Raw genomic sequence first — 14,006 nt, forward strand, 5'->3', positions numbered from 1 at the left:
ATGGATAATGAACAGGATATAAAGTACATAAGTATCACATTGAAAATCAATGAAACACTCCCTGCAGGTTCGATCCAAAAAGATTGAAGAAGTAGAGAGTGTTCAGACACAAGCAATGAGAATTGCTAGGTGTATAGCATTCAGAAAACCATTTTATGAAGAGATATGAGATCATGATAGAGTAATTTTGGAAAATGAGTCATACAAGTCACAAGAGTACATGAGAAAGGCAGTGAAAGAGATGTATGTAGATACAGGCACAATTCTGGTATATAAATAACATGTGCATGTACTTATCCTTCAGTCCCATATGAATAGAAGTAGTAAGTGTGTACAGGTAGGATTATCTAAGAATTCCCACCTACTGGGTCTTTGTTTCTTCCTCACATTTTATATGTGATATTTGGGAATAAGGTTATAAAAGGCTGTGGGTTAGCTAAGAGTTTATTTTCAAATTCCAGTACCTATAAAAAGATTGTCTGAGGTTTGTATTAATTAAATGAAAATATGTTTGCTTGTTGAATGTGCTCTCAGAAGACAACTGACGGTAGAAGCTTAGTAGGATACTAAGCAGACGTTGATGGTAGTGATCATAGATAATCATAGTAGATGATCATAGTTGATGATGATAAAAGAATATGTATTTCAGAATCAAACTTAGAATTGTATTGTTTTGAATTTGAAGATGAGTTCAAATATTTGGGAGATCTTTTTTTCACAATATTCCCCTAAAATATCAATTACACTTTACCACCAGAGTTTTGTCACTGGACTGCAAAAAAGCAATCCCTGCTCTGTTGCTGTCATTTTTTGGAAAACACAAACATCAGTGGACATTTTCAGAAAAATATTTCGAGATATGACACCACTTCTCTCAATTTACTTACTGTAAATAGTAAGTTTAAAAATATAATTGTAAATTTTATATAAGGAGAAACATCCCATGGCCACCCAACAGCATCTCTTCTCACTGAAGCTTATGGAACTGTTTAGCATAATAATGAAATGAAGGTATACTTTTCTGAGTATCCAAAATAAAACGACCAAAAACATTCCAACACCGAAACACATCAAATTTTAGAAAACCCTTTTTTGTTTTTGTTTTTGTTTTTTTTATTTATGTATTCAGATTTATCTGGCCAAAAATCCTCTCTGCACTTTCTCCTATTCTTCCTGCATTCTCCTTCTGAGCCAGGACAGCTGAACATTCTCCTTAAAACAAATGCCTCATGTGCAGTGCAGAAAGATGAAGAAGTATCCTGTTTCATGCCTTTTATATTAACTATAGCTCTGGTTACTCTCCAGAAAATGATCTTTAAGAGACCTTCCTAAGGAAAGTGACGCTGGTGAAAAAATTTGTGTTGAAACTAGCACTTATAAAACAAAAATTACTTTCTGATTGAAAATGGAATAACAGATAAAGAGATTTAGACATTGTAATAGTGAATAGAAAAAAAGGAAATAAGTCAAACACTTGATACATCTCTAGTGACATGACAAGAGATGAATAGATATAAAATATGTATGCATAAACATGCACATCCACTCATGGACACATATTCTTCCACTTGTTTTATTCTCTGGTTCTTACTCATCAAATCATCAAACATCACCAGCAAAAATAATGCAGTATATTGTGTACAAAACTATCCTCTTGTACAGAATTGCATTATCTGGCTTGGCTATGTACTAGATTTTTTTCAGAGAAGCCTCTAAATCTTCTATTTTCAATGTTCTGTTTGAGCCTGTTTAAAAAATAATAAAAATAAAAAATAAATAAAAATTAAATGTTATTATAGGTAAAATGAAAGTTGCAGAAACTTAGAGGTAGCTGAGAAGTAGACTTTTATTGAACGTCAAACACTGGCTGACGTGAGAAGGGTCACCTTGCCATGTCAAGGTAGCCCAAAAAAAGAGACTTGCAGAGAAACTGTAGAATGAAATGCACGAGTATTGATGATAATGTGCCAGAGGCTCTTACTGAAGATCTCAAACATTTTATGTTTCACTTGTGATTGTTCAGCACTTCCCTCTAGGATTCAGAACAACCGAAAGTCTTCATTTTAGGAAAAATTCCAAAGCTACCACAACAGCTGATTCCATCATTGCCAGACTACTGCTATATAGTTATTCTGCTTCAAGATCTTCTTAGAGCCATTCATGATACCTCTGATGACAGAAGGAGAATGCAAATCATCGTAATATCTCTGCTGTCATGACACAACTGTATATTTTGGGTTAATGCACCCTGCGTGCAGCTGCTTACGTTCCAACTGATTATAACAGAAATATCAAGTTCCCACACTTCAGTTTGTTTTTTGCCTAAATTGTTAGGAAATGCATACAGTTATTCATCTTCTGTGAGTAAAACGTTGTGGTCCTTTTTTTATCAGTTCTCACTTCTGCTGAGTGAAACAAGGAGTTCTGGTCTGCTTCTCTCAGGGAGGCTGAAAAGGTACCTTAGTTATTACCGTTTGCAAAGCTCTAAGAAGTGAGAGTCCTAATTTCAGGTATCAGCATCAAGATACAATTATCCCTTCCATAACTTCTTTAAATGGCCTCAAGTGTACACAGCCCAAACAGATCAAACAATCAAGATGGCACTGATGCTTTTAGTGTGTAGATTATAGTGCAACATAAACATTCCTACAGAGATCCCACTGAAACTACCTGTGATTTGCGGCAACATTTAAAGCAAACAAGAGCCTCTGCTACCAATTGATAGTGAGTGAAGAGGGTCCACTTTGATTTCAGTTAAATCAATAAGAGTGTTTTCATTTGCTTCATTAGATAGGCACTTTTGTTTTTACAAGCTTTCTAATAGTCCATTTTAGAATATGTTTCTCCCTAAGGAGATCAAAATGCATCCTGTACTGCCGTACAGAGCATATTCCTACTGCTGTTTTTGGATCAAAAGGCATTTTCAATGCAGTAGCAGTCAATGTGACATTTTACAGAACACAGCATTTATGGTGTTTGGCACTTCTTTGGTCATTTGTGTGCCACACAAATAATAAGCCAGTTGCACAGTGTGACATGCAAATACTAAAAAATGTTTTCCTAAACTATCAACAGATAACAATACAGTCAGCCCCCCTAAATGAAAAGCATCACTTTTTTTTTTAACCATAAAGGAATTGGAATATGAAAAAAAAATCATTTTACTGCATTGGCTAAGAATTATAAAGTACACAGTATTTCCACCCCCCAGAGAGTTCTTACAAACTGATAGCCCTTGTAGCTTGCCAGAGCTCTAAACCATTTCAGTGCATGATGTTCTAACAACTGAAAAAAAAACACCTTAGAACAGACTCATTAAAATGCATGCAAATATTCAAACAGAACCTTCAACTAGTAGAGCTTTCTCTTTAAAATGTAAATGGTCTGTTGCTCATGAGGTTAGCAGTTTAGAAAAACAAGACAAAACCTTTGAACATTTTAAATGAAGATCTACATTATCTGAAAGTGATTGGGATAGATGGGTAGTGCTTAAAAGGAAAGACACGGATGGTTTGTGTGCATGCTAATACTTTTTTTTTTTTTTATTATAGCTCATACACATTCCTGCCAGCAACTGTTTACATTGTCTTTCATATAATACTGAAATCAGAACTGAAGAGGAACTCATTTGTTGGCTTTTAGAGCCCTGTTGTGAAATAATGTCTTGAACTCTATTAGGCCATCCGTGCAGCATCTCACTGCTAGATGACAATTTGGCAAATGTTTTTTAAAATTACTATATTTTACTAATAGATGGAACTAGATGATCTTTAAGGTCCTCTCCAAGCCAATCTATTCCCTATTTTCAGAGCCAGCAATTTCTCCATTTAAGGTTAATTATTATGACAAAAAAATTCAGCTGGCAAAGTATGAAATACAAGTCTACTAGTAACCCACTGAGGTTTGCTCATTTCTAATTTCAGCAATGGCCTGATTTCCACAATAGCTGGAGTGAGTCACTCAGTGGCCTGGTGTGACTGAGGCTGTACCCACGCAAAAGAGAACACAATCTGGACTGCCTTCTGGCCTTTGCAGTCTGGATGTTTGTGTGTTTTGTTAATACAAACCAATACAGCTTTCCTGCTGTGTAACAGGCAACTTACTACTTTAGTTATTCACTGTTTCTAGCAAGCACGTAATTTCCAGTTTCTTTAGAATAGATTCAGCCAGCAGCCAGACTGCATTTCTTGAGCATAAAATGTGAGGTGAAAGGATGTACACAGTGAGTATATTTTGTATATGATCACTTTGCACATACAAAAATGCTGCATTAAAGACTATCCTTCCTTGAAAGTTACAGGATATTTTCAGTTTTCTCCATGGATGCTAAGTTCTAAACCTGTCTGCCTATGTTATTTGGGTAATTTAATGTAAGGCTTTTTATGTAATAAAAGACCTGATTCTACAAATAGACACTCTTTTAAAATGTAAATACGCAGTCAAAGTGGATTTCTGAGAATAATAACTATGAATACTTGCAGAACAAACTGGAAAAAAAAAATTCTCCCCGATTTACTTTGTTAAAAATTCACTTTTTCATACTTGGAACAAAAAGAAAAGCCCTGATTGCATGCTTCCTTCAAGCGTTCTCACAAGCTAATGCAAAAAGGGTAATCTTTTAAAATGGACAGTGATGGATCACTTTTCTCAAGACAGAAAATGTGATGTCAACAGTTTAACGATGGACCTGGGGCCATTTGTGAAATCCATTTGAAAAACCTGAGAAGACACATGTGAGTAATCCATGCTGATCTCTGCTTTCTGCAAAATAACAGCTAACCAAGTTTAAAGTTATTCCAGATATTTCATGTGCTGCAGATGTCCAGTATAAAACATGGGTCCAAAATTGGTAAATAAGTGTGCAATATTATTTCAAATTACATGAAGAATTCTGAGATAGATTTTTGAACCTATCCTGATGAACTTAGTGCAGCTCAAACTATATCATTTACAAGACAGCAGACAACTACAGATTGCATTAATATAAACAGGTGAGGTAGTTTAAAGGGGTTAAGATGTACCAAACTCTTTACATAACCAGGTATTATGAGGCTTATAGAAAAAATCTCTTTCCTTAAAGCATCTTTGAAATCATAATTGCACCAGCTTAAGAGATGATTAAAATAAAATTATTTGATAAAATGTCATTATTAGACATCCTTAATCATTCTTTTCCTGATATCAGAGTGACCACCAGTATTTCCAAAATGTCATGCACAAGCTGACAAAGACGGCCTAATGTTCTTTGAAATGCTTTGAAATATTTTGAATGTATTCTCTAGTAGGAGATCTCTAATTTAACAGAGCATTAAATTTATTTCACATTTACCTGGTTTGATCAAGCTCAAGAATCCAGTCCTCTCCATAAATCTTTCTTGAGCACAGCTACTGTATCTATTCTCTAAGCTGTGCATGCAGAGAAGATATGTTCTTCTTCTCCCACATCCATGCTGGAGGTGTTGGGAAGTTGGCATATCCAGACTACAGTATATCAAGACACATGTGGATGAGACACTGAGGGACACGGTGTGCAGGCATGGTGGTGATGGGTTGATAGCACCAGATGCTCTGCACCAGTTCTTTTCCAACCTTAGTGATTCAATGATTGTATTGCTATAACTATTGTATAACTCTTTTCTACTTCTTTTAGTGACATTAGGCAGCTCTTGAAATTTGAAAGTGACCAGCTGCAGCCCATAGGGAGCTGTTATGTACTCTTAAAATTTATTGGTGGAGCCTGTGATTTCTTAACTTTCTAACAGATAATTCTTGGAATTTGATGATGGTGGGTTTTTTTCTGTTTGTTTGTTTGTTTGTTTATTTTTTATTTTTTATTCCCAGCACCTGGTAACTGTTTGTGTTTTGATATAGGTACTTGGATATTTTTAGAAAGAGATGAATTTTTCCCTGGGGTGCTTTGAAGTCTTTGGTATTGTGATATGTTTAGGTAAGTTTGATGAATAGCTTTCCCACAGGTCTTCACTTTTCTATACAGAGAATGCCCTTCCAACCTTTAAGCATGTGGCTGTTATTCCAAGAAGAGCTGGAAGCTTGCTTTTCATTTCTGTATGTGCATCATTTATCTCGGGTTAAAGTAAATGCCAGATTACTTCATACTCCTGCCTGTGAAGGGGGAAGCATTTTGCTGCAAGGCTTTCTACATATTCAAACCAAGGAATAAAAGAATAAACCGTACCTGGTCTTACTCAGCAAACTCTCTAGAAATCTTTATATCCCTGTGGCTGAATATTTATGATTGAACTCCTTTTGTGCTGCACAAAAGTAAGAGTACGATTAAACGAAGCATGTTCAGTGTGATCATTTCCTTCTATTGACTGCATCTCCTTTGTATTTTCCAGTTTAGTGTGGTTCATCAGGTTGGATTGGATTTTTATTGTTGAGGTTTTTGTCTTGATTGGGCAGATACTTTTTATTGTCTTGATTCACTTGTGTAGGCTTAGGGTTTTTTGATATTCTATGGTTCTGTTATTTTACTGCAATTTATATAATACAAGAAGTCAAATGAAAAGTAAAACAGCAACATGGGCAATAGAGTAGGATGAAATGTAAGGGAGAGAAAAAGAGTAGAGGAGAGAAAAGCCTGCTCCAGCCCTGGCACATGAGCATTCAGAGATGGAGCTGTGGAACACAAAGGCTCTGACTGCTTGTTCAGGTGCTCACTTCTGTGATGTGAGCTGTGAAAACAAATTATTGAAAAGCAGTGACTAAACCTCCATTTCTGTAGCCTGTGCTGTTTTAGTCCTTTACCTCAGAGATGTGACTAAGATTCTTTGTACTGACCCACTTAAGGATGAAAACAAACAGCAGCCAGCTAAGAAGCAATTCCTCTTGAAGAAAAATAAACTGGAAGTCTTAATGTAGCACAGTATAATCCCCAAACCCTTAGGCTGGTTTTGCTTGTGACCTAGCAGACAGTGTTCTATGTAATTTTCATTAATTTATGTGATTTCTGACCATGTCAGTTTTGTTTTATGGTAAGCTAAATATGTAATTTAACAGTCTCAAAGAGGGGAGGGTCTGCAGAAACACAGCTGACATTAATGTGAATCTTCACGAAACAGTGAAGATTATTTGTCCTAATGCATTTGGGACTCTAATTTGTGATAACACTATCTCTGCCTGCTGTGCTTATTCTTCTCAAAACAAGTATTACTGATTTTATTAGCTCCAAAATCTTTACCAATTACAGGCAGTTTCCTTTATCTTATTTTGACAAATGTCCCAGGGCTTTGAGTGGGTTTTTCTCGTTCCTTTTTCTTTTTTTTTTTTTCTTTTTTTTTTTTAATGTAGACTGATTGAATGTGTTTTCATTTTCTAAATCCTAATCCCACTTCTCTCTCTAAGACCCTGTAGAAGTACACAGAAGTGAACTGTTTCACACAACAAAAAGTATTCCCTTGTCTTTCACTTTGGTGACTTGTAAGAGTGAAGAACGATGACTTTTCTCTACATGAGAAAATCCCCAGTGAACTACATTTTTCACTTGCAGAGCTGGTTTTTAGTGATGTCTATGATGCATGGGTGGAAATACGCAAGCAATGTTTAACTGCCCTGTGCCAAAACCTGAGTAACATAAGAAGGACTCAATATGGATTGCACATGCTACATGTTGTGGTCAGTGCTTAATCTGATAAGTAACAAGAGCCATTAACTAACGACAGCAATTGATATCAACACAATATATCCTGACCATAGATTTCTGTGCCTAGTTTTCCAACAAAACATCTCTTTTAAGTTTTGCAGTCTGAACATATTTCTAGCTATGCTGACAGTATGAATAGTATCAATACAAATTTATTTATATTTATTTATATTTACTTTGTTTATTTATAAATGAAATTTTGTCCATGGTGAAAAAGTGTGAACTGCACAAAATATTTTCTGTATGCCAGCATCTTCCAGCTCATCGCTTACTCTTAGTCCATCACAACAGCAGCAGCAACAGCAGTGACATAAAATGCAATTCTGCTCCAGTGTGCTTTGTGCTGCTCTTATTAGCTGTGGGACAGCATCTTAGAAACACAGAATCATAGAATTGTTTGAGTTAAAAGGGATGACCTTAAAGGCCATCTTGTCCAACTCCCCTGTGATAAACAGAGACACCTACAGCTAGATCAGGTTGATCAGAGCCCCATCCAGCCTGACTTTGAGTACTTTGAGTGTCTCAAGGGACAGGATTTCTACTGCATCTCTGGGCAAAATGTTCCAGTGCCTCACCACCTTTATTGTAAAAGACTTTTTCCTTATATCCAGTCTGAATCTCCCATCTTGCTGCTGTTTCTGCATAAGCCTGCAGCAAGTACAATATTTCTGTCATTTTCCTTTTATTCTCTATAGCACTATGAACAGTTATGTGCACACTTCTCTTTTTAACACAGCCTTACTGAATAGGAGGGCACTGACGTGTTAAAGATGTAAAAACAAACAGACAAAAAACTTAATTCATCATTGATACTTATTCACACAAAAGCTTATGTGGTAGCTTAAAAAATAACAAATGAGAGGTGGGATATTCTGCAGTACTGCAGGGCTGAAATCAGTGAGTACTCTTCAGTCCTCAAATAGGAGGTGCCTTGCAAGAACAGTGTAGGATCTTAAATGTTATACCTTTGATGTACCTTTTTGATGCTGATTTTGTGGTTCTATGGCCATTATGAGCAATCCATGCTTACAGTTTGCTCCTAGATACATCCTCACAGAGAAATGTACTGCTAAGACATAGTAAGGATCATGAATGAAGCTGGAGAGACAGAGTTCTAGTATTGAATACACAAAATGAACTCTCAGAGCTGTAGTGATTGCAAGCCTGTAATTGGTGTTTCATTCATGATGCTATTTAAACAAGAGCTCAGAACAGAATGCACTTCCACACTGTTGATTGGGAAACAGATTGAAGTGCCCATAGCTGAACCTTGATTTGGGTCCATAAAAATTACATTTATCATTTGCTTTTGCTCTTCAAATATAGTTATCAAATTGCACTGTATAATGAGAGTGGTACAAGCATGGAAAAGAATTAACCACAAAATTCCAGCCTGTAAAGATGATCTACATTAATTTAAAGGTAAATCATGCTTTCATATAGATGCTCTTAGAGCTTAGGAACTTAGCAGGTTCTCAGCACAAACATCCAGGATTCCCAGTTGGGTCCCTCACTTTAGTATTGTAGCTGTATGATATGATTGTTAATTAAAATCTGTTCATTTCAACAACAAATGATTATTCCCCTCTCAACGTATTCGTAATACAGACTTCATATCAGAAAAACAAAATGCTTCAGTCGCAGATTTTGCTGTTAATGAAATGTCCCAAGGATACATGCATTATGAAACAATCACCTGGAAAGGATGAAAACTTAGAAAGGGAACCTCAGTGCAGGGTCATAAATATCTCATTCTAGATAGAGTAACTGCTTGTTACTGCTGTCTTATAAAACTATGGCTGTAGCATACACACAAAAATAAATTAGCCAGAAACATTTGGTCAGCTAAGAGTAATTGCTGTCAGGGGTTAAGCAAGTAACGCAAAACTGCAGACAGGTCAAGAAAACTTCCAACAGCTTCAGTCTTGAGGCCTTGCAAACTCAGTACAAAGCTTTTGGTCTGTTACTAAAATTGGCGATATTGGATTGCAGGGCTACCCAGATACATATGCAAAGTAATCATATTAATGGGTGAAATTTAGCTGTGTATCAGGAGAACATGGAAGAAGCATTTACTTTTCAATAAATGAAATGAACAGATGAATGTTTCAACAAGTAATTTTATTTCTTGTTAGTGGTAAATGTGAAGTCTTAAATTGACGCGTAAGATTCTGACTATACAGTTATTATTACAGTTGATTAACTCCTTACTGCAAGTTACAACGTTTCCTAAATCTCTTTGGCTGTGATTGAATAATTCTGCTCTTTTACTTGAGCACTGTTTAATGTTTGAGGTGAAGCAGAAGTCAACCTCATCTGTATTTCAGGAAATCGAAATAAACACATTGCACTTCTCTCCACTTGACCTGGTTTGTCAGTTTATGTTCTGCAAAAAGAGAGTGGTGTTCCATGGTCTCTACAGAACTGGAGAGCAATGGGAAAGTAATAAAAATACCAGTCCTAGACTGCTGAAATAAATTGAAAGAGGATATGAACAGGAACACTGATTTAATCTCATTAGTCTCTGTGAGCTCGTGGGTCCTTCATGAGCTCATTAAACTTTCTCTTGTTCTGTAAAAATGAGTGACATTTAAGTATGGATGCTATACTCCCTCCACCCCACACTTTCCTCTTCCCCCCCACCACGTGGCTTCCAGTTCAGCACCTCTGCCCCTTCTTGCTATTGGACTCTGTATGCTAGATCAAGTTCACCAGCAGATCTGTGAGGCAGTAATCGAGGGAAGCTTCTCTGGGAAGAATGAAGCAAAGCAGAATAAGCTAAAAGAATATTTTAGAGAAAGCCTTAAACTTAAGAGAAGCGTAAGAGTGTGAGCCCTAAATATTAAACATGCACTCACGGTACACAAAGTCTTTCAATCTTTCTGCAACAGGACTCCCATGCCAAGAGTTGTCACAGACTACTCTTCAAGTAGTTCAAGAAATATTCTCTATTCAGCTCTCTATATGGATCTGTAGTACCTCCTCACCATGAGAAATTATGAGTGCTTTTCTCATCCTTTCGGAGACCAATTTAACCTCTCTTGTATGGGTTTAACTAATCTTTTCTCCAGAAAAATGCTACTGTGTTTGGAATTCCGCTCACCTGCAAAATGAAGGGACACAGAAGGTAGAAAAAGGGACATTTTGCCTGAGATCAGTATAGAAACACTTTCTGAGCCTGCAGGGGAGGTGGCTTTGAGAAGTGTCCAGTATCATTATAACACTGCTGTCTCATATTTTTCAAAAGTCATATCAATCAGAGAAAGATTCCAAAGACTCAACGAAACCAATTGCTATGAATATCTTTAAGAAGAACAAGAATTCTGATAAATATTACTTCCTACAAAGACTGTGAAATAAACCCTCTTTAAAGCCAATTTTTAGCTACATGAAGGACAAAAAGACTGCTGTGAAGGGCTAGCATGGAACCTGAGTGCAAATCCTGTCTGACTCAGCTGATTACCTTCTGCAGTGAGACAAATAGCTCTGTGAAGAAGAGAAACAGTATATACTGTATACTTCATCTATAGGAAGACCAGGGTCTTCCATACTAACCCTATTGCCAAAATGATTAACTACTGTCTAGATAAGCAGCAATAAAAGTCACTTTGGTAAGCAAACAATAAGGTAATGGAAAGTTGACTGCATTGTCAGGCTCAGATGGTATTCACCAATGTCACAAACTCAGCTGTGTCTTTTACAAGTTGCATGCCTCAGAGATCAATACATCAGTACCATTAAACAACCTTATTAATTACTTCAGTAATTTTGCAAATTTTTGTATGACATTAAAGTGAAGGAGCAGGGGGGTGCCAGGTATTGAGGACAGTTTATTTAATGATCCTTCAGAAGCTTCAAAAATGTGCTTACAAGAAGCTGTCAACATTTGATATGGGCATTTGCGAAGCCCTGAGCTTGGAGACAAATGATCATATATGGTAGGATGTGCTGAGAGCTGAATGGATAGAAGACTGCTTTGCAGAAAATGACCTTTCTGCCTTGGAGTTCACATGAAACCTGGGTCAGAAGCATGCTCTTACTCAAAGCAAGCCAGCAACCTCCTGGGCTCTGTTACACTTGTGTAGTCAGTCTTGACAAGCAGGTCAATCTGAGTCAGTCATTTCTGAGACTTTGCCTGTGTGCCTTGTGGACTCACCAGTGAATACTAGGCAATATTCTTTCCCCATTGAATAGAAGGTGACAATCTGAAGCGGGACCAGTGGAGAACTCCCAGGGACCTGGAACCCAGGATGCATGAACAGGCCAAGGAGGCTAGGTTTGTCCAACCTGGAGAAAGTCTTGAGGAGACTTTATTGATGTCTGCATCTACCTGCTGGGAGGGCTTAGAGAAGATGGAACCAGGCTCTTCTCAGATTGCAGAAGGAAAGACCTAAATGAGCACCAGCTGGAAGACAATAATTTGTAACTCAGTGAGAGAAAGAAATCCATATTCACCATGGTAGTGAAAGACTGGCAGATGACTCAGAGCAAGGCTGTGGACTCTGTCCTTGGAGTACTCAAACTCATATCTAAGCAGCCTGTTTTAACCAGATACGCTATGAGCAGGAGGCTGGATTGGAAAATCCCCAACAGTCACTTCCATCCTATGTAAATCTCTGATTACAAGTCTGAGGTTATTTCTCTGAACATTTTAAAATGTGCTAACTGCAATATCCTTAGTCAAAATACTCCAAGGTCCTTTACGTTAGTTTTGAATTTTCTCAGGCATTTTGGCTGAGTAATGATTTTCCAAAAGCAACTCTTTTGGGAAGAGAAATTTGAGGATTTTATGGATAACAGCAAAATGGAAAAACAGAACTGTGGTTTGGAGGGAGCTGACTCTAAAATAAGCAGCAAAATTTATCTACTTCTAATCTCAAATGAATTGTGCCAGCAAGTACTGGTTTGGCTCTAGGAGCAAAAAATATTTCCCGTTTCCCTTCTTCTCTTGCAGTCATCACTCATTATCTTTTCTCTACCTGATTATGAGAGGGGAGAAAGAGAAGATGAATGGTTGTCAAGGCTCCTTAATTCTGAATTTCAGGGGAATTGTCTCAACTCATTTTCTTCACTTGCCTACTCTTCCTCATCTCTGCTAAGAAGAGTATATTGGGAAAAACAAATAAACAAAACATTAACCTCAAAACAAGCAAATAATAATAATAAAAAAAACCTACAATATACATGTCAGTTGAAAAATCTATGGAAAGTCACAATCTACTACTAAAGCTCAGAAAAACCAGTGTTCCTGAGCTAAGTGTAGGGTGATAAGTCCACCTGTTTGGCTACTTTTACAATGTTATCTTTGTTTGCTGTTTAGAGTTACATTTTATTACTTCTCTGATTATTTAACAGAAAAGAAAAAAAAAAAAAAAAAAAAAAAAGAAAAATTTTTTAAAAAAGCAACAAAAAAACTTTTCCTTTAAAAGCTAAGAAAACTTTTTTTTTTTTTGAGTTGGGGGATGTGTACTCGCTTCTAGGCTAGAATAATGCTTGATTCACTACAGGATGCTTATGTCGATGTGAAACAATACAATTTGCAGCAACGTTTCATAACATGAATCATGTAATGAGATTTAAGCAAGATCTCAAGGGACAGAATGGGGTAGGTGCCTTTTCTGAGCAGAAAATTTAATTTACATCATCCTGACCACAACCTGCAGGTAGACACATTGTTCCCGGGAGTGTGACTGCAGAGGGTGCAGCAGGATGATGCTCGTAGCTACTAGAATGACCACAGCAAGATGATCCTATAGTTCTGGCTGTCAGGAACGTGTACATAATGGTAAATGGTAAGAAAATATGGAACTCTTGGAAGCAGTAACTCTAGGGCTGTGCAGCTACTTGGACTTACATGACTAAGTCTTGCAATGCATCCTTCAGCTCTACATGTGTAGATGGAAAGTAGTTGGAAAATGTTGAATATTATAATTCAAAGTAGTGCCTCTACTGCATCTTTTTTGTTGTGGTTTGGTTTTTTTTTGGTTTTTTTTTTTTTTTTCACTTTTGTCAGTTTTGCTGACATGGCATGAGAGTGAATGAGAATTCTGACTTGCTCAGTGCTCATGACCCAAAAATGACATAAATTCAGTTAGTCTGGTTCTATGGTGTGGGCACTTAGAGACCTCATTTACCTCAGCAGTAAACAAAGATCTTATAGTTTACAAGAATTTTGACCTCTTATTGATAGTCTACATGCCTTTCCCCCATTCTGCATTTGGTTTTCTGATATTTTTCTTACTCCATATTTGAACTAAACAGGTTATCTTTATAGCACTCTGAAACATAATTTATGGAGTTAAAATTAAGACACTGCACCTTTGTGTAATCTATATGCGGGGGG

This window comes from Lagopus leucura, unplaced genomic scaffold (genome assembly GCF_019238085.1).
Source record: "Lagopus leucura isolate 7727_CA_CO unplaced genomic scaffold, USGS_WTPT01 Super-Scaffold_100002, whole genome shotgun sequence".
Lineage (NCBI taxonomy): Eukaryota > Metazoa > Chordata > Aves > Galliformes > Phasianidae > Lagopus > Lagopus leucura.